This window comes from Biomphalaria glabrata, chromosome 3 (genome assembly GCF_947242115.1).
Source record: "Biomphalaria glabrata chromosome 3, xgBioGlab47.1, whole genome shotgun sequence".
Lineage (NCBI taxonomy): Eukaryota > Metazoa > Mollusca > Gastropoda > Planorbidae > Biomphalaria > Biomphalaria glabrata.
The window spans coordinates 29,406,820-29,429,951 of NC_074713.1; the positions used below are offsets into that span (position 1 = coordinate 29,406,820).

At 34.2% G+C, this 23,132-nt stretch overlaps 1 protein-coding gene across 1 annotated transcript in view; it reads left to right on the top strand.

Moving 5' to 3' along the window:
* Positions 1 to 5,582: 5,582 nt before the first annotated feature.
* The window catches only part of LOC106053245 (transmembrane protein 151 homolog), a 165,348-nt gene continuing 147,798 nt past the window's right edge, over positions 5,583 to 23,132 (top strand). The window contains exon 1 of the mRNA XM_056024409.1: positions 5,583 to 5,745. The gene's annotated coding sequence lies outside the window, so the exon portion shown is untranslated. The remainder of the gene's footprint in view (positions 5,746 to 23,132) is intronic.

Sequence of the window (23,132 nt, forward strand, 5' to 3'; positions counted from 1 at the left end):
AAGACTCTGTAGTCGGGACGAGAGAAACAAGAGGGAAGGAGAAAGAGAGCAATCGGAGACTATTTTAAGAAGAACGAAGAACTATTATCGCATTCATGTAAGGGGATTTAATATAGTCAGAGTATCGAGCCAGTGATTAAAGAACAGGGGATTGCGGGCCCGCGAGTCTGTGGGAAAACAGAAATAAATCGATGTTGAAATAAAAACTTACTCAGAGAAAACATCGTCAGTCCTCCGCCCCTCCCGTCTCTTGAACCCAGCCTTCCTGGCAAACAAATGCAGTCACTTGATGGAAGCTGCTCAACCAACATGGCGGCCAAAACCAACATTGGTGTTAAAAAACTGATTACGTCATTGATAAATGGGCTTAAACGACTTCTTTTTTTTTTTTTTGAAACGTTAAGGTCATTGGATGTTATTCTAAACATCTTTTGACCTACTTTTAAAATTTTCTTTCTAGAATGTCCTCAGTGGTTCTAAAATTGGAATGTAAACTCATTCAAAGGTCAATTTACAAACATGTATTCTCCTATAGATGGCATATACTCAATGGACGTTTTTGAAAATATTGCGCCTAGAATGAAGACTTCCGACAACTGGGGTTGAAGCAAATAAAAACATGAACAACTTAGTCTGAAATTCTTAACAAGACGTTCAATTTGAACCTAATAGTATCTTGTCAACAAGACGTTCAATTTGAACCTAATAGTATCTTATCAACAAGACGTTCAATTTGAACCTAATAGTATCTTATCAACAAGACGTTCAATTTGGGTTAATATCTTATCAAGATATTTGGTCTTTTCAAGAATTGAAAAAAAAAACATTCAAGAATACATATGTCCAATGGTGCAAGCACTGGCTACTGATACAAGAATACATATGTCCAATGGTGCAAGCACTGGCTACTGATACAAGAATACATATGTCCAATGGTGCAAGCACTGGCTACTGATACAAGAATACATATGTCCAATGGTGCAAGCACTGGCTACTGATTGAGTCCAATGTATCCAATACCACATTTATGTTTCTATAAATAAAAAAGCCGTTTAGTGGTATGCAATTTCAAAAATTAAAATTACTAAACAAAAAAATGCCAAACTTCAACTTGTGGAAAAAAAGAGCTACAAACGGAAGAGCTTAGACTATAGTTTCATGCGTAGATAGTTCGATGCGTAGATAGTTCGATGCTTAGATAGTTCCATGCTTAGATAGTTCGATGCGTAGATAGTTCGATGCTTAGATAGTTCGATGCGTAGATAGTTCGATGCGTAGATAGTTCGATGCTTAGATAGTTTCATGCGTAGATAGTTCGATGCGTAGATAGTTCGATGCGTAGATAATTCGATGCGTAGATAGTTCGATGCGTAGATTGTTCGATGCGTAGAAAGTTCGATGCTTAGATAGTTCGATGCGTAGATAGTTCGATGCTTAGATAGTTTGATGGGTAGATAGTTCGATGCGTAGATAGTTCGATGCTTAGATAGTTCGATGGGTAGATAGTTCGATGCGTAGATAGTTCGATGCGTAGATAGTTCGATGCGTAGATAGTTCCATGCTTAGATGGTTCCATGCTTAGATAGTTCCATGCTTAGATAGTTCCATGCTTAGATAATTCCATGCTTAGAAAGTTCCATGCTTAGATAGTTCCATGCCTAGATGGTTCCATGCTTAGATAGTTCCACGCTTAGATAGTTCAATGCTTAGATAATTCCATGCTCAGATAGTTCCATGCTTAGATAGTTCCATGCTCAGATAGTTCCATGCTTAGATAGTACCGTGCTTAGATAGTTCCATGCTTCGATAGTACCGTGCGTACAGAGTTCCGTGAGTAGATAGTTTCATGCGTAGATAGTTCGATGCTTAGATGGTTCCATGCTTAGATAGTTCCATGCTTAGATAGTTCCATGCTTAGATAGTTCCATGCTTAGATAGTTCCATGCTTAGACCATTGGATTCTTTAGTGTTAAAAAGTCCCGGGCATGATACCCTGCCTAAAGATGGCGCCCTGTCAGAAACGATCGTAGGAGGAAACGATTAGGCTAAAGGGTAGCAAAACAAGACTCCCGTGGGGGGTGCCTAAGGTGGGGACACGACAATTCGTTCAATGACATTTCGTTCACCGACAAATCGTTCACGACTTTTCGATCACGTGACTATTCGTTCACCAGACATTTCGTTCACCCGACAATTCGTTCACGCGACTATTCGCTCACGGACTATTTGCTCACAGACAACTTGTTCACGACAACTTGTTCACCTACAGTTGATTCACGACAAATCGTTCACGTGACAAATCGTTCACTAACAATTCGTTCACAGACAAATTGTTCACAGAGAAATCGTTCACTGGATATTTCCAAAAACAAAAAATTGCTAGAGATCGGGCCTGATCCGAAATTCTTTGTTAATTTTTTGTTTGTTTGTTGTTAATATTTTGCTAATGAGGACAGTATGTGATAAAAAAATTATACTTAAAAGAAAAAAAGAGATCTTACAAGCAAGCTGAAACATTTAAATGGGACCTCACTTTACTATAGGTAACATTTTTACTTTCAACATGTAGGCCTTCTTTTACACTCATGTCCATCTTGTGGTCTTGTTCGACCTACCCATATTTGCTTATCTTCTTAATAGCGGTCCAGATGTTTAATTAACATACCCATTTTATTGATATCTTATTAACAAAAACAAATCTTATCTTATATAATACAGACGTTTCTTCAAAAAAGAAGATGATTATGTCCTACGCGTCATGCATTCTGCCAAGTCACTGGTTTTCCTGGCTTACTCAGACACACTAGTATTTTTCCCACAATCCTTGCAGTGTTTTTACGAGAGATAATTTAGATTTTTAACTGTGGTACTAGATTTGGTACAATATATATGGTTTCACTATTCAACTCTGAACGTCACATACTAGATACAGATCTAAGGTTAATACTTATCAATTAAGACATCTAAGAAAAAAACAACTAATTACATATACAACACTAGGAAATATTTTGGTTCCCTATCAAAAAATTATAATTTAACGCAATACAACAAAATAAAATTGTTTCAATAAATTTGTTATTGAAGTCCAAGCAATCAAATTAGTCTACCAATGGGTGGTCACATATAGAAACGAGTTAACTAAAATAAAAATATAATAAAACTTCTTTTAAACTTGATGGAAAGTACTATACTAGTGTCTAGTAGATATTTCCAATGTTAACAAATTGAACATGTGTATAGGCAATGTCCAATAAAGTTTTATGACTTCCAGAAGAGCCAGTCTGTCTAGCACTCAACTAGGTGTTAACTAGAGTATCCAGATGAATGGGTAGATTCCCGGTAGATGAACAAAAAAAAGAGGGGGGTGTAAAGGTATATTAAAGGTGAAAATAAAAAATGTTACCTATAGTAAAGTGAGGGCCCGTTTATATTTTTCAGCTAGCTTGTAAGATCTCTTTTTTTATTTGTTTTTTATTTTAAGTATAATTTTTATCACATACTATCCTCATTAACAAAATATTAACAACAACAACAACGAAATTAAATAAACTCGGATTTGACCTGATCTTTAGAAATTTTTTGCATTTGGCAATAATAGCTACAAAAGTTTTAATGTAAATAAATTAAACACGCGACGAGAATATATAATATTAACAATATGTTACTATCTAGTGAACAATTTGTCTGTGAACAATTTGTCCGTGCCGTGAACGAATAGTCGCGTGAATGATTTGTCGTGAACCAGTGGTCTGTGAGCGACTAGTCCATGAGCGATGTCGCGTGAACGAATTGTCGGGTGAACGAAATGTCAGTGAACGAATTGTCGTGGAACCGCCTAAGCGGGTGTGAGAGCAACAACATTGCACTGCGCGGAATTGTAAAAAAGCCCCCACAACCTTGTCACAATCCAGGCGCTGTTTCTCAAGAGGCCGTTTCATAAATGGCGTGTCCTGCACGGTTAGCCTGGTATAGAAAAGAAAAATGGCGGGGGTCCCGGTGAATGAGGCCTCTGGCCGCGAGTCCAACCCCCGCCAGACAAAACAGTGTACACTGTTCTCATTCAGGCCGGTTCACTTTTGCTGGCCTAGAGTTCCAAGAGCCGAAGTCTCAACTGTGATAGTTTCTAGAAGTGGTAAAAAGTCTTTAGACCGGATACAAACAAAGCAAGTAAACAACACTTCCTTTAGTCTTTACACCGGAGTAAAAAAAAAAGCAAGCTATCTTTAGTTTTTCTACCATAGAAAAGAATCTCTAATACTAAAGATCATATTAATTTGTTAAACAGAAGAAGCTCATTTTTTTACTTCCTGCTTCCGAGATTATTTAATAGTGAATCTAATGGAAGTCTACACTTTGCCTTTCTCTAAAAATATAATCAGAAAATGACTTAAGTCAAAACTATTGGGTCACTTGCTTGTCACTTGTGAATAATGATTCTAGACAGATGGCGTAGGTGGTGCATTGCTACTGACCTGGGTCTCACTAAATAATTCACTGTCGTGCTGTCAGGCGCCTTCAATCAAACCCTGTCGTGATGTGTAGATTACCTCCCATCTTACAACATTGATAGCGCTCCGGAATTGAAGGGAGCGAAGAAAAGAGAACTGTATGGCCCGTCGCCTATAACATCACAACAACCGTGATTAACATTACAACAACAGCCAATAATATCATAACAACTGCCAATGACATCACAACAACAGCCAATGACATCACAACAATTGCCAATGACATCACAACAACAGCCAATAACATATATATATATACTACAGGATTTATCTCCCCTTTTTATATATTTGTTTATTTATTTATCACATTACTGCAGGGTTAATCTCCCCTTTTTTATAAACAAATTAATTAATTATAATTTTGTAATATTCTGTAAATTTCTTCATTGATTCTTGTGTTGTCATCGACAATTATGAAAAATTTCCACTTGATCATAAAATAGAAAATGGGAGAAAAAAGGTGTAAAGATAAAAAAAAAAAAAAAACTCCACAACTTTAGTGTCAACATTTGTTTTTCTTTTTTTTTTTTTTTTAAAGGTTTTTAAAAATAACTTTTAATGATTTTGTTTTCTCTTAGTGATTTATTTAATTAGGCTAATCAACGTGCAAAGACATTATCTTCAATGCTAATATCAAGGAGAGATTTTTTTGTCATGAAAGTGTTCTAATTATCTGAACAGCTCAGAAATTTAGATTTATGGATATATATAACACTAAAAATAAGCACAGATTGATAAAGAGTAGCAAGAAGATAGAGGCCAGAAAATTGCGAAAGGTTTCCACGAGTGACCCGAAAAGAAACGATGGAGATCTAAAGACTAAACTTCCATTGATTCCAGTTCTAGAACAGCACCATCCTAGTGTTTAGAATAGAATTCTGTTTTAGAGAACAAATGTCAGACAAAACGTTTTTTTCATGTACAAACACAAGCCAAATAGACTTCTACCGAAGCCAAGCTTTAGTATTAGATCGTAGGCTAAACTCGAAAAAACAAAACAAAAACTGGCATTACAAGCTCTGAGTTGCCGCGAGGACAAGTCACCAAACAGCACCAGTCTGCCAGGCGGACCGTCGCATTTCGCCGAGTGGATGAACGGTTTAATTGATCGCTGCTTTAGCCCACCACCCCCTGCCCGCCCTCGAGCCGCCTTCCCCACTCGTGCGGTTCTCTTGTGTTATGATTCTAATCAAGTGATGGGGAGCCAGTATTTGTTGGATTCTATTGTCGAATGCAGGTAGAAACATTGGAACATTCACGCTTTTTGTTGTCAACTTGTATTTTCTTTTTGTTGGTTGGTTGGCATTGCAATGTTGTTGGATTTTGTCTCATCAAACTCTGTTTTTAAATGTATCATCACAGTCAGCATATAAATATTTGGTCAAAAGTTAGAGTCAGTTTATTCTATTATTAGGTTGGTTACACTTTTAACATGCATTTGAAGTGAAAGCGTTGATGTTCATCTATCTATCTATCTATCTATCTATCTATCTATCTATCTATCTATCTATCTATTTATCTATCTATCTATCTATCTATCTATCTATCTATCTATCTATCTATCTATTTATCTATTTATTTATCTATCTATCTATCTATCTATCTATCTATCTATCTATCTATCTATCTATCTATCTATCTATCTATCTATTTATCTATCTATCTATCTATCTATCTATCTATCTATCTATCTATCTATCTATTTATCTATCTATTTATCTATCTATCTATCTATTTATCTATCTATCTATCTATCTATCTATCTATCTATTTATCTATTTATCTATCTATCTATCTATCTATCTATCTATCTATCTATCTATCTATCTATCTATCTATTTATCTATCTATCTATCTATCTATCTATCTATTTATCTATATATTTATCTATCTATCTATCTATCTATCTATCTATCTATCTATTTATCTGTCTATTTATATATCTAACTATCTATCTGTCTTTCAGTCAATGTGTCTATCTATCTATCTATCTATCTATCTATCTATCTATCTATCTATCTATCTATCTATCTATCTATCTATTTAGCTTTCTGTCAGTCTGTCCTTCTGTCTGCTGTACGTTGGAAGTCATCAAGCTGTTATATTGTTCTCTGCTGATTGAAATGTCTAACCACTATAATTGTACTCTGTGGGCTGTGGGGGAAAATAATCGATACTTCAAAGTTTGTTATCAATAACATTTTCATTAAATATTGAACTATTACAAAAAAAAGTCTCCGTTTACATAATCGATCCATTTTATAAATGCTCCAAGCATTTATCTTATTGATACAATCACAACAGTGAACTTTTGTACACTTGAACCCATAACAGGGACATATATTTGTACATTCGGACTTTTTACAACATATGAAGTACATTAAATCATAACATAAACATTTGTACTCATGAATATAGTTTAGTCTTTATTTGAGACCTAGATATCTTTGGATGAAGTTTGCTTTGAGATCTAGAGATGAATGGATTAAATTTGCTTTGAATCAAAATATACTCTGACTTCCATGCATTAGCCGATGCCTTTAATGTTTTTCTAAAGAGCAGAATAAAGAACCTTGTGGTAGCAGTAGATTGTGTCATGAATTTCTTAGAAATAAAATATATTTTCCTTATGGATAATAAAGATTATTATTATTACTATTATTATCATTATTATTATTATGTTAGAAATGAACGAGTAGTCATTCTCTGGCGCTGCCAGGCTCGAGTTTCGCTAAAGAGAAACAAAATTCATCATAGTCCCTTTAACAGTTTCCACTGAGGAATTTTCTGGTGATGTGGCAGGTCTGCAGCAGTACCGCCCTCTGACAAGCAACGAGGATGTTCCTAGGAATGTTAAGGGCATTGAAGTTGTCTGTGAGGTCAGTTGTTATTATCCCCTCGGTTTTTATAACAATTCAATTCAATAAATCAATTCGAGTACATTTCAGAGTATAACAAGGTTAGAAAGATAGTTTGTGTGGAAACACAAGCTGAAAATCGGCCCCGTAAGTGGTCCACCCAGGCAGGTTTCAATATTATCAGAATGAAATTCTATCAAAGAGAAATGACAGATAAGAATGGAGAAAAAAGGTCTTGTGTGGTGCTCAGCGGTCCAGCTGACCAAAGGATAGGTGAAAGAGAATGTGAAGTTAAATGTGAACCTGGCCTTACTGATATCTTATGATAAATATCTAATTGATCTAATTGCTTTGTAAAGGGTCAATCTCTTATTCCTCAAGAAAAAAACATTTCCTTATTTTCAAAGTATTTTTCAAACATTGTCTCAGTTGTAACCAGAAGAATGAAATTGGAAGATAATTCCGACTGAATATAGGCCTAGTCGAGATGAACAACAACAAAAAATATTTTCTAATAGATTTAATAAATATAAATCTTATTTACAGTTTCCAATGTACATTTGACGATAAAATACAAATGTAATGTCTTCCTAATACTGAATGTTCAAATTTGTTAAAGAAAATAAAAAGACATTTCACAAATATTTCATGCAGCAGAATAGTCATGTGTTGGTACATAAGTACTGTGATCTAGTTCCATTGGGGCCACAGAGCGCTACCATTGACATCGAGAAATTAGTTTTGGGTACATCCTAATTATCTGTCAAGTTTGTAGTAGCTTACAACTTTGTGTTTCTTAATGAGAATCGAACACCACGAGCTTAGTCTAATATACTTAATACACAAAGGTGTTTAAAGCGCATCGACGTGGAAAAGATAGATCTATAGATCTGTCAAGTTTTTAGAGTCTATATTATTTATGATAAAAAGTGATCAATTCTGTTTCCAAGTGCATACTTCTGGCTGTAGCCAGTATATATATATATATATGTATATCTTGTTGTGTTTCCTTCCCATAAGTTGATTGAACTTATCCAACAATTCGATGAACGATTACGTCGTAGTTTTGATCTATAATAAAACATCACGCAAATTATAGAAAGCCCCAAACCACAAGTCCCTCGCTCTCAAGAAAAAGACAATTTTTTGGCGTAGATAAACCACACGCTCATGAAATAGAGAAAATACAATAGAGAAAACCACACGCAGGTGAATAAAACCAAATCACACGCAGGTGAATAAAACCAAACCACACGCAGGTGAATAAAACCAAACCACACGCAGGTGAATAAAACCAAATCACACGCAGGTGAATAAAACCAAATCACACGCAGGTGAATAAAACCAAACCACACGCAGGTGAATAAAACCAAACCACACGCAGGTGAATAAAACCAAACCCCACATTTTTGTAGTCATGCGCTATAAATAACCTTCCCCATCTTAATCTGACACGTCAAGTTGAAATGATCAATTCAAGACTATAACAGCACAAGAGATCTATTCTCAAAATATCAACATAAACTATTTGAACTTCGAATGAGTTTATATTATTTTTGTATTTGTGCTATGAACATGTATTCATAAAACCAACTTCTGACAATCTTTTCAATGTCTTATTAATAAAAAAATATGACATTTGAAAAAGTCAAAGAAATGCTTATCAAAAATGTTTTCAAAAATGAAACTAGAAAATAAATCCAACGGAAAACTGAGGGTACAGACACACCGTAATATTATATATTCAATCATTACAAAAGAAAATGTGAGAATGTCTGTTAATTAATCGAACCAATCAAACTTTTTTTGGTTACCTATTTTTTTGGACAATTTTTGCATAATTAGAAACCTTCAACTATTTTCTTGAAATGAATGTTCAGAGCATGTAGTCTCATTGATCACACACACAGCAGAGATTTCTATCAGTTTTGTCTGTAATAATGGAATGTTCACATCAAATCACATCAATACTTTCATAATGAAAAACAAATGATTTTTAGATGAATGTGTTTGGATGTTAAAGATTCTTCCATTAAGGAATAATTAGCAATCAAATTAACCACGTCAATCTTTAAAATAGGACCTCTAGCTCATTTCCAGTGGGTACAGTCACAGGGCTTAGAAATATATTCACAAAGCGCTTAGGGTTAAGACAAGGCCACCGTTGAACATACATGTAATGATAATAATAAGAAGAAAAAGAAGAACTATAATCATTATAATGATAATAATAATAATGACACATCACCAGAAAATTCCTCAGTTGAAACTAAGAAAGAGCCTACAATGAATTTTGTTTCTCTTAAGCGAAACTCGACCCGGGCAGTGCAAGAAAATAAATATTCGTTCGTTTCTAACATAATAATAAAAAAAATACTATTGTTATTATTATTCTGCTGCAGACCTGCCACATCACCAGAAAATTCTTCAGTGGAAACTGATAAAGGGAATACAATGAATTTTGTTTCTCTTTAACGAAACTCACCTCTGGCAGTGCCAGACTATAAATACTCATTCGTTTCTAACATAATAATAAAATAATAATAATCATTAAAATAGCAATACTGCTGTTCAAGCCTAGACATTCTTTTCTATAGTAGTTAAATTCGCCCATTAAAAACAGTGTTTGTAAGTGTAAGTTTCGCCCCCCCCCCCCAACCACCCCCCAAAAAAAAATAAAGCAAAAACTAGTAGAAATTAAATGAATCCTAGTACCTCGACATTAATGTAATAAACAAATAATGGGAACAATCAGCATCCACTGCTTTCTATTAAAAGGGAAAGAAATTCTACATCCAGTACTTTCTAGTCAATCAAAAACATCTATATCTATACACCCAACACTTTCTACTCAACCAAATCATTCTACATCCAACACTTTCTACTCAGTCTAAAGAATCTACATCCAACACTTTCTACTCAGTCTAAAGAATCTACACCCAACACTTTCTACTCAGTCTAAAGAATCTACATCCAACACTTTCTACTCAGTCTAAAGAATCTACATCCAACACTTTCTACTCAGTCTAAAGAATCTACACCCAACACTTTCTACTCAGTCTAAAGAATCTACATCCAACACTTTCTACTCAATCAAAACAAACTACATCGAACACTTTCTACTCAACCAAAACAATCTACATCCTACTCTTTCTACTCAATCAAAACAAACTACATCCAACACTTTCTACTCAATCAAAACAAACTACATCGAACACTTTCTACTCAACCAAAACAATCTACATCCTACTCTTTCTACTCAATCAAAACAAACTACATCGAACACTTTCTACTCAATCAAAACAATCTACATCCTACTCTTTCTACTCAATCAAAACAAACTACATCGAACACTTTCTACTCAATCAAAACAATCTACATCCTACTCTTTCTACTCAATCAAAACAAACTACATCGAACACTTTCTACTCAATCAAAACAAACTACATCGAACACTTTCTACTCAACCAAAACAATCTACATCCAACACTTTCTACTCAATCAAAACAAACTACATCGAACACTTTCTACTCAACCAAAACAATCTACATCCTACTCTTTCTACTCAATCAAAACAAACTACATCGAACACTTTCTACTCAATCAAAACAATCTACATCCTACTCTTTCTACTCAATCAAAACAAACTACATCGAACACTTTCTACTCAATCAAAACAATCTACATCCTACTCTTTCTACTCAATCAAAACAAACTACATCAAACACATTCTACTCAATCAAAATCCAACACGTTCTACTCAATCAACATTAAAAACTTTCTACTTAATTAACATCCAACACTTTCTACTCAATCAACATTAAAAACTTTCTACTCAATCAACATTCAACACTTTCTACTCAATCAACATCCAACACTTTCTATTCAATCAACATCCAACACTTTCTATTCAATCAACATCCAACACTTTCTATTCAATCAACATCCAACACTTTCTACTCAATCAACATTCAAGACTTTCTATTCAATCAACATCCAACAATTTCTATTCAATCAACATCCAACACTTTCTACTCAATCAACATTCAACACTTTCTATTCAATCAACATCCAACAATTTCTATTCAATCAACATCCAACACTTTCTACTCAATCAACATTCAACACTTTCTATTCAATCAACATCCAACACTTTCTACTCAATCAACATTCAACACTTTCTACTCAATCAACATCCAACACTCTATTCAAAGTAAGATACAAAAATGAACTTGAATGATAAAAAGCGGAATAAAAAAATCAAGAACAAAATCCCAACTTTAGATTTTTTTTCTGAAGGTTCCAATTTGCCTCTAAATTGATATGAAACTCTGACGTGTGTCAACTTTTCCTTCACTGATTCCTTATTAAATGGATAAATGAAAAGCCCAGAAATGCAATAAAAACTCTAAAACGCTTGCCTTGCGGCCAACTCAATTGCTCTTGTCTAACAGAGACATACAGAAAAAAATGTGCTGTTAGAGTCTTAGGACAAAGGCAAAGTAGAAATCAATGGATTTGTACCAAGTTAACGCTATGGGGGTCAAGACATTTTTGTGTGCTGCTTTTGTTTCAAATTTTGTTATGCTTAGGGAAGAAGTTGAATAAATGGATTAGTGTCCTGAATAAATAGTAGTTGAGTGTCCTAGCTAAATATTAGTAGTTTGAGTGTCCTAGCTAAATAATAGTAGTTAGAGTGTCCTAGCTAAATATTAGTAGTTTGAGTGTCCTAGCTAAATATTAGTAGTTTGAGTGTCCTAGCTAAATAATAGTAGTTAGAGTGTCCTAGCTAAATATTAGTAGTTTGAGTGTCCTAGCTAAATATTAGTAGTTTGAGTGTCCTAGCTAAATAATAGTAGTTAGAGTGTCCTAGCTAAATATTAGTAGTTTGAGTGTCCTAGCTAAATATTAGTAGTTTGAGTGTCCTAGCTAAATAATAGTAGTTAGAGTGTCCTAGCTAAATATTAGTAGTTTGACTGTCCTAAATATTATTAGTTTGACTGTCCTAAATTTTATTAGTTTGAGTGTCCTAACTAAATATTATTAGTTTGACTGTCCTAAATATTACTAGTTTGAGTGTCCTAACTAAATATTATTAGTTTGACTGTCCTAAATATTATTAGTTTAAGTGTCCTAATGGAATATTATTAGTTTGAGTGTACTAAATATTATTAGTTATGATTAGTATTATGAGTGTTTCGAGAAACTGCCAAAGAAATGACTTGTTTAGATGAAATAAAAACTGTGTTCTGTTTTGATCTAGCTTTTATTGCAATTCTCCCAGAATGCCTTAGGACAGAGTCAAATGAGGTCATTTTATTGCTTTTTGTGTGTCTTAAGACTTTAGTTAGAATCAATGGCCAATCGAACTCTCTCCATTTGCTACATAAAGACTTTTTTCAGTTCGGTAAATGTCACCTTTCAGACCTAAATGAGATCTGTTCATTCCTGTTGTCGCCATTGTTTACAGTTACATGACAAACTCTAATGCTCTGAAATCTCTTTTTGTCAAAAGTTGTAAATGTGTACAAGAATTTGTTTTTGCTCCAAACTGGCCTTTCTCTTCAGTTTTGGTAGTAACACTTTTTTGTGTGTGTTTGGTCACTTAGATATATACACACTTTTTGTGTGTGTGGTCACTTAGATATATACACACTTTTTGTGTGTGTGGTCACTTAGATATATACACACTTTGTGTGTGTGTGGTCACTTAGATATATACACACTTTGTGTGTGTGTGGTCACTTCGATATCTACACACTTTGTGTGTGTGTGGTCACTTAGATATATACCCAATTTTTGTTTGTACAAATATAAAACAGTATTTTAGTTTCCATGTACATTTTTTGAAAAAAAATTTAAACACGATTTCTGAGTTTTAGGAATGAAACAATTAACAATAGAGTGTTTTGATTTTTCTCTTGACAAAATAAAATTCTACAGCTACTATTTTGGAACCATTGTTTTATATTAAGACAGCTGTCAACGTTTTAAAACTATAAAAGTATAAACTTTGCTTTCAAACGTGTGTGTGTGTGTGTGTGTAGTCTGATCGTTTGTAACGTCCTAGGGTGTCGACTGTAATAGTGTCCCTAGTTCAGACTATTCAAATAGCTTTTTTGAAAGTGGAAAGTCCAAAGGCTTTTTAAAATTAAAATGATACTTTCTTCTAAAATCCAGTCCAATCTATAAACAGGAATAGTAGGATACAAATGATTTTAATTTGAGATGGTACATTGGCACTTTAGATGCTACATTGGCACTTTAGATGGTACATTGGCACTTGAGATGGTACATTGGCACTTTAGATGCTTAAAATGCGATGTGTTTTTTTTTTAAATGTACAATTTTAAAATCGTTCTTGATCTTCAGACTGTGAGACAATGGCCAGCGTAAAGATCTCTTCCTCTCCCATCTCCCTCATTATCTACACTGGCTACATCAGATACGAAGCTGACATTTGGAATTTGTATTGGTCTCAAGTAGTAACTTGCGCTTCTGATAGAAGTCGTGGGTCTGAACATTTCCTCTGCTGTTGCAGAAATAGGCTTTTTTTGTTTATTGCTGTGATAATTTCTTCATCACTTTCTTTCTTGGTCTCTTTCTCTCTGCCTCTCTCTCTCTCTCTCTCTGTCTGTCTGTCTCTCTCTCTGTCTGTCTCTCTCTGTCTGTCTCTCTCTATGTCTCTCTGTATACTAGGCTTACGTGGAGACTATGAAATGGATACTGTTATACTTTATCCAATGTGATTAGATTTATCTATTAGCACCTAAGTTCGTATGAGTATGTCTAACTGCATATAGTAAAAGTACATTTACAAAACAACAGAACCCTCCTAATCACTGCTAGAAAACTTCTCTGAACTATTGATCTCCCATGTACATCTTCTTGTTCTGCAGTCTCTCATTCAGTCAATAGTTGCTCAGAGAACGGGAACTTAAAAACTCCAAATGATTTCATTGTTGTGACTTATAACGAAACAAACAGTTTGTCAATATGTTGAAGTTTAACAGTCAAGTAAAACTCTGTAATCATTACAATAATGTGTGTGTGTGTGTGGGGGGTCTAGTTGAATCTAATAGTTGTGAAACGAATCTCACTTCAAGGAACGTGATGCTTACAACAGAGAAAACATATTGCCCTTGTACGAACCATAAAACAATCCTTTGACCTGGTTAAAGGTTTAAGATTTATTTAGGAAATATTAGATCGGTCAATTCTGAACAGAACAAACACCAAAAAATAATCCGTCTTCACTATTGTTTACCTGCAGTACATATCTACATTTAATAATGATTGAAAGATTATTAATGGACATGTCTCAACAGTAAAAACAACACAGAACTGGAGGACAACCTCAATTCCAATACGTTGTAGATGCATGAAACAGAAGGCCTCATACGTCTTTAATTACAGATTTCTGGGAGAGTGAGTTCTTTGGGGCTTCTTTTTCTGAGCTGGACGACCTGCAGCTCTCCTGCCTTCTAGTAGAATGATAAGGAGAAAAGGAGAAGAGTAAAAATAAGAGTAGGACTACTAATAAGAACTAATAAGACTCTGACGCAACCTCACTGAACCTAAAAAAAACAATAGTTGTTAATATTGGTTTGGTAACAGGGGCAAGAGGTTCGCTAATCGGAACAAAAAACACTCCACGGAAAACTCCATGCTCTATTACACAGTAACAAGACCTCCTCGTCATGGTTCCAAGCAGGTCATTTCTACCTTGAAGAATTAGGAAAAAAAGCATCCTTTATTTCGATGTTGTGGAAAAATGCTGGAAGGGAGGTGGGGTGAACATTAACCCCCCCCCCCTCCTCTTGGCTACCCTCATATTTTACTTCGGTCATTGCAGTTTGCTGTAGATTTTTTATACAAAAGGGGAGTTTTATCTTCAAAACCATCTGGAGAGGGGTTTTAAACTTAAAACCATCTGGAGAGGAGTTTTAAACTCAAAACCATCTGGAGCGGGGTTTTTAAACTCAAAACTCTCGTAAAGAGGAGTTTATCTCAAAACTCCCATCTGCTAGGCACACAGTTTACTTCAGTTTAATATTGAAGAGGGGGTTTTAACCTCAAAACTCGCTGGAAGAGGTTTTAAACTCCAATTGCTCCGATGGGGGCTTTAAACTCAAAACCTCTCTGGCTAGTTTCATAGAATTTGATGACTTGTTTGCTTTAGTTTTATATTCAAGAGGGTTTTTTACTTCTACACTGTTATGATGTGATACAATACTTCTACACTGTATTCCATGATGTGATACAATACTTCTGTAATATTATGATGTGATACAATACTTCTGTAATATTATGATGTGATACAATACTTCTGTAATATTATGATGTGATACAACACTGCTGTATTGCTATGATGTGATACATAAAAATATGTGTCACATATGCATATAACATATTCCTATATATTCAAAAATGAAGTTTTATTCAATAATACAAAATTGGTTGACTACTAACATAATACATATAAATGATAAACGTTCTAAGCTATTTTCCTCTGCTTGTTAATCTGATCCTACAAAAAGAAAAGAGTAGATCTCCACGTTGTCCAACTATTTGACACTAATGCATACACTGTTCTTGTTAACTAATGTCTTATAACGAAACTGGTCAACTACTATGGATGGTGTACTGACGTTCTGACCTTTGAAAATTCAATGTGTTGATAAAGGAAGAAAAGGACCACCTTTTGTTGTTAGTCAGGGGGGGGGGACCAGGCGCCTAATTCCTCCACGTTAGAATGTGCATAAGTCAACGATTCGTGAGACTCGAGCTGTAAATAAGCTCGCTACCCCAAGGGGGTGACCGGGACGTGTGTTCGATAGTGTCGTGGCCTCAAGGGGACGAAGGGTTGGGGAGTGAAGGGGGAGGGAGGGAGGGATATATTAGTGTTTCTATAAAAGCTTTCTTGATCTGGTCACGTGGACTGGATAATGAGTTGTCTAGGAGGGTGCTGATCCTGAGGGTATAGGAAAGAGTAGCAAACTAATCTTATTATCCTAACTGTTGTTAGGGAATGATGGTCTATAAGAACTAGAATATGTTTACACTCATTTGAGACCTATGAAAGTACATGTCCAAGCTAGACAGCTGTATTCAATATCTTTGTAATGCTTCTATTTGCAATATATATTTAGAATAAGGCATCTTTACAACATTACAATAATATCACAAAAAAATGGGGACCTAGGTACCTATTAGTAGTACTGCATAGGCGTAGCCGGAGGGGGGGGGGAGTTCGGGGTTTTACCCCCCCCCCCATTCGAAATTATATCCCTCGCCCTGTAGGTGAGAATTTTTTGATTGTTTTTTTTTTTGGATTTAATTTCTTTTGTTTTTTGGTTGGGAGATTGAAATGTTAAATCATCACTTTCCACACGAGTGGGGCATGAGGTTAAAATAAAAAAACTAAAGCAAACTACATTCAACAAATTCATTATGCGCCGCCAAGCTCAAAAACCATCTTTAAAAATCCCCCATTCAGAGGGTTTGGAGTTTTAAATCCACCTCCTTAATAAATAAAAACAACTAAAACAAACGACAGTCACCAAATTCCATGAGCGTGGCAAAGGGGGTTTTGAGTTTAAATCGCATCCAGAGGGTTTTGAGGTTAAATCCCCCATCTTCAATATAAAATTAAAGTAAATTATAGTTACCAAAGAAGTATGAATTTAAAAATCCCTCTCCAGAGAGTTTTGATTTAAAAAAAAAAAACCAAGAATTTTTTTTTTACCATAAAACTCCCCCTTTCGATAAAAATTCTAAATGAAACTACAGTGTCACGAAATTCTATAAGTGTAACCATTGAGAAGGGTTGGCGTTTACCCCCCCCCCCCCCCCCCCCCCCGTTAAAAAAAACTAATGGAAAGCGACAGTCTCTAGATTTAATTTAAAAAAAAAAGTAGCGATTGGCATTTTGAGGTTAAACACGTTTCCAATCAAAACAAAATGCTACAGTCACTTAACATAAATGTAGCTGAGGAGTGGTTTTGGATTTACCTCCCCTCCCCCACACACACGTATATACACCTTTTTTTCTCAAATAAAAAAAAACTGATTGATAACTAGTCACCGAATCCCATAGTTGTAGCCAAGGGAACTAGATGTGAAAATCTCCCTTTCGATAAAAGAAAGCTCAAGCTACAGCCACTACATTTAATGAGCGTAGCCAAGAGAGGTTTGAGGTTAAACCTCTCCATTAAAAGGAAAACTACATCAACAAAATGTATCAGCAGAGACAAAAGTGGCTTTGAGGTTGATCCCCCCTCCCCTTTAAAAAAAAATAAAAAGCTTCTATCACTAAACTGCATGAGCGTTGCTAACAGAGGTTTTGTGGTTAACTTCCAATAAAAAAAAAACTAAAGCAAAACTATATTTACCAATTTCTACCAGTCACTGGGCAGTCAATAGCAGATTTGGTATTTGACCTAAACATATTCAATAGAAGAGTAGCAGGACAATGCTTTGTAGACACTTCAGAATATGCATTTATTTTTAGTTGTCAAGGTAGAAGGTTATAAAAAAACGTCAGAATGAATGAAAGCTCAGAAGGTAATGAAGATTAATTAACTATATACACACACACATAAATTTATATATATATGTGTCCCACCCCCACCCCGCCGAAACAAAATCCCAAGAACGGAAATAAAATGTTAGACGACGACTCCTACATTGTTTTAAATGTTAAAAGGAAACTGTTTAGAGACATAATGATCAGAACTGACACCAGAGACATAAACAGTCGTCTCACTGTTTGTGCCACTGTTTGAACAAGACTTATAAGCCAAGACGTACTGGCTGATCAGTAAAAATATATTATAAATATATTATAAAAAATATGTTTAGAAAAAATATCTATCGGAAAGAACCGCAAATATACTGCAATATATCTAAATTCTGCAAGATTAAACTCCCTTTTTCTTTATAACCATAATTAATTACCACTAATTGATTAACTATTTTGTTAATTTTGATTGGTTCATGTGATGTAGCATGGGATATGAATATCTTGATCCCAGAATAGGGGAGTTGGGTTGAAACCGTTGACAAATTTTTTACAAGACCGACAAACATACATACGGAGTGAGTTACTATAAGCTTTGAAAAAAGAGTTTCATTTTTTATTTTGAAAGAATAAAATATTTGGATCTAGCGAAAAAAAGAGTGTCATTGTAGCCTAACAATTAAATTATTGTTAGTGATATATAAATGATACTTAAAACTTTTTTATTTGAATCCTGTTATTCTTTTCTTTCCTGAGTTATAAAATACTGGTTGAAAAGGAATGCTCTTTATGTTTTATTGTCTCCCTTAGGGAAAAATGGTTTTTGTTCGCCCGATCACGCTTTTACAACTTCTACTTCACCAACGTCTTCTTTGTGAACTGTACTCAAATTCAGTTTGTTTGTTTTATCTCGTTTGAAATGTGTTTTTCTATTAATATTCAAAAGACTTTCTCTTTTATTTCAAAAATTAAGTTTACATATATTATATATACAACCACTTTTAAAACAACTTTTAAAAAATCCTTTTTTGTAAAACACTTTCCTGCGCCTAGACTGCACCGTGTCCAGTATCACGCTGGTACACAAGAACCTCCTACTTTCCGTGCTGTCAATGTTGATATCTGACTCTATAAATCTGAATGCCAGATCTGTATTGTTAATGCGATTTAGGTGTCAGATTATTATATAAAATAAAAGATGGGGTTTGTCTGTAACACTAGTTCCCGTTGTGATCTTATTTTGTTGTAGCTTTCATTCTTACAAATAGTTCAATGTGTTCAGTCAATGACTCTATAGGCTACATTGGGCTATGTTGCGCTTATGCTTTTCGTTTCTTTGGTTTAAAACTAGAATTATAAATTGGGCCGGAAGTCCTTTTTCCTTATATATCTTTTGCATTTTTCAGTTCTCTCTTTAAATTAAACTGACATTATTATGCTATAATTTTAAGTGTAACTGATAGAGAAAAAAAATTCTGCACACAAAGACTGGTAGTTGGGATCAAACCCGATAGAGGTTAAAGAAAGAATAGACCTGAAACAAGCGCCTGAAACTACACATTTACAGTACTTTATTTGATGAGTCTTTTACCCAAGATCTATGTAGTTTTTTTAGGACTAGCTTACTTCAAGTACCCGGCATTTTCCGAAACACAATTTCACCACAAAAATAATTGTAAAAAAATAATTTAGATTTTAAAACTTTTAAAGATTTTTTAAAGGGTGTTTTTAAAAAGGTGTTACTGTGAATCAATTGTGACTATTCGTTTGTTATGAAACTCACTGTCTATTTTGTGTCTGTTTTAATTTCTTAATGTTTTCTTGAGTTAAGGGGTCGTGTATTCTCCTAATGTTTATACCTGATTCCTGTTAATTCTAGAGTCTAGATCTACTATATTACCAACTAATACCAACGCATTCATACAGATTTTAATATACATATTTTATTATACAAATAAAGAGATGCAATTTAGATATATACGGTGTTAGCAAATAGCGTTACACAAAAAAAAACGAAACTGGGTTTTTCTAAAATCTGATACTTGGTGTGTAATAGTAAAACAGCACCTACATTAATAAATCATAATAACAGAGCAAATACATATATTTATTGTAGTATATATAGGTCTGTGGTTTTATGTTATATAACTTTCGTAACTTTCTCTATAGAAAAATGACTTATGTAATTTCTTTTACTGAAAATTTGGGCTGTTCGCGTCTGACACACACACATATATATATATTGTATGTGCAGCAACAAAGCCCATTATAGAACTGTTTTTGAGTTTGAAGAGAAATATGATAATTAAACAATTACTGTTTCCATTTTGCTGTCACCGAAATAATAAATGTTTTAAATCTAACAAAACATTAAAGAAACTGCATTTTGTACATTTAAACAATTTCATTGTCCTCGAGACGGACGTTTGATCACTAGATTTCATTCTCATTTGTGGTCATGGTAATTGATGATGTCATAGAATTACTTCAAACAAACACCGAACTATTTTCTAGAAGATTTCAGAGAAACATTTTTCTGATCTGATCTAACAAATATACACACGTTCATAGCATGCATGTTTGAATTGCATTGACAGAAGGTTCTGCTAAAAATCATCTCTAGAAAGGAAAGGAACAAGAGTTTGTACAGAAATCATTTTTTTTTCTACATTTACTTGAACTGTTCTGTTTACTTTTACAGCAGGAAGCAAGAAGCTCTAGAGTTACACTATCCATAATGCATAGCTCAAAGATGACATGGTGAAAATGTCACAATTATAGAAAGAACTGCTTTAAAATGTCAATAGTACAGTCATTTCAGAATTCTTAGAACGTCTAGATATTAGAAGATAATGTTGTATAATACGGACAAATATTCTCTCTTAACACTTCAAACTTGAGTTTATTTTCTTGGATAGTTAGCTGTGTGCCCGAAATCCTGCCCAGCAATCATGCGGGAGCTTCTTGATAGATTATAATATGCTTTATGTCTCAAGAAATGTTCAAGATTTTTAAAACAAACAACAGCCATCTAGAGTGTTGAAACTTTTCAAAGTTAAACTAATGGATATAAAAGGTGCTAGAAGGTCTACAACAAATGTTGCATTTGAACGGTCAACAATCAAGATCTTTTTTTTTGTGAAAACAGCTTATCAACCAGCCAACCAAACAGTCAATCATCTTATAAAACATACAAATGTCAGCTAATCAACCAGCCAACCAAACAGTCAATCATCTTATAAAACATACAAATGTCAGCTAATCAACCAGCCAACCAAACAGTCAATCATCTTATAAAACATACAAATGTCAGCTAATCAACCAGCCAACCAAACAGTCAATAATCTTATAAAACATACAAATGTCAGCTTATCAACCAGCCAACCAAACAGTCAATCATCTTATAAAACATACAAATGTCAGCTAATCAACCAGCCAACCAAACAGTCAATAATCTTATAAAACATACACGTTATCGAGATACAAGGTAACAGGAAAAAGTATCAAGATAATAAAAAAATTAAAATTTTAATTGATTGTTGACCTGAGGTCTGCTTCATGTCGCTGTGATGATATAAAGTGAAAGTTTTGAGTCTCACTGAAGTCTTTTGGAATAGAAAACTTCTTATATAGATTGCGGAGTAGTAACCAACAAAGAATAGTGGATAAGAAATATTTGTTAATCTAGACATAAACACTACTTCATGTTAACTTAAATAAAATATTTTTAATTTCAAATATTACAACCATTGCGAAAAAACCTAAAAGAAAATCCGATTAAAACTATGACTATTATAACTATTCTGAAAATATATGAATGTTAACACTGACAATACTACAAGCAAGTTTTATCTGAATGTTAACACTAACAATACTACAATCAAGTTCTAACTTTGTGATAGCTAGAACGTACAGTCAACATACACGTCACTTTGTAGGAACATTTGCATGCCAACCATTAGACAATGAGTAGGAGCGTATCTATAATTAGCACAAAGTACTACCGATAATCTCTTGAAATATTCAGTATCACAGACGTCCCTTGCTTACCCATAAGTAATGACGTGTTGAACTGGGCATTATTTGGTAGGTTCATGTAACTGCAGAAACAAATAGTCTCCAAACAGAAGCGTTAATGTGTTTAGATATTCAGCAGGGGGCTAGTCCATTTACAACGGGATTTACACAAGGACAAAATCGATCTTTTGCATGTGAAATAAAGTTCTTTCATTTATCAGGAAACTAATTTAACGTGTACACAGACTGAACAACATGGCATTCTGTGTTGCTCCTGGCAACAAACGTAACATGAAATACGGCTATAATACATTTATATGTCAGTGATTTCCTTGGAGACCTTTCCAGTTGTTCCATATTGGAAGTTTGTAAAGAAATGTAATCTTACTTTAATGCTGAGATCAGTGCTGAAGAATAGTTTAGGAGGGCAGGGAAAGTTGAACTATGAATTAGTGTGTGTGTGTGTTTATTATCGATGCAGTGATGTTAGAGTAGGACAGATCAATGATACACACACACATTGATCAGAGCTGTAAGAGGCATGACCAGTACTTGACTTACCACTTAAAAGCTAGCATTGAGACTTGTTTGACTAAATCACTTCTCTGTGTACAGCCCAGTATTGACACGTATACACATACTTATGGCCCATTTCTTATAAATGTGTAAAACTGTTTCAAGGTTTTCTTCTCATCTCTTTATTTTGTCTTTCTTGTGAATTTTATTTGATTAAGACCAGACTTAGGTTTATGCAGGCCCTATCGCTGAAAGGTGACGAAAACAAAACCACAAATAGAATTGTGACAATCTCATGAAACAAAAAACTTTGAAAACAAGTAAAAGAAAAGAAAAGAAAAAAGAGACACGAAGGTGAACATTTGAATTTTTTTTCCTTTTTTGTTTTGTTTGAATATTTGTTCAATGTTGTGTATTTCTTTTTGAAGCAAGTGTCTTGTCTTTAACTTGGCTTTAGACTTTAGACAAAGAAACATTTTTTAAAACTTTCGAGACAAAGAAACATTTTTTAAAACTTTCGAGACAAAGAAACATTTTTAGAATTTTGAGACAAAGAAACATTTTTAGAACTTTTGTTGTAACATTTTTACTTACTGTCTGTTCTGTGCAGCCTTGTTACACAAAGTGTCTGGCATTTGTTATAGGCGTTAATGAAGTGAAACTTCCCGCTTTCCTCAAGTGTCACAGCTGCTCTTCTTTCTTTAATTAGAT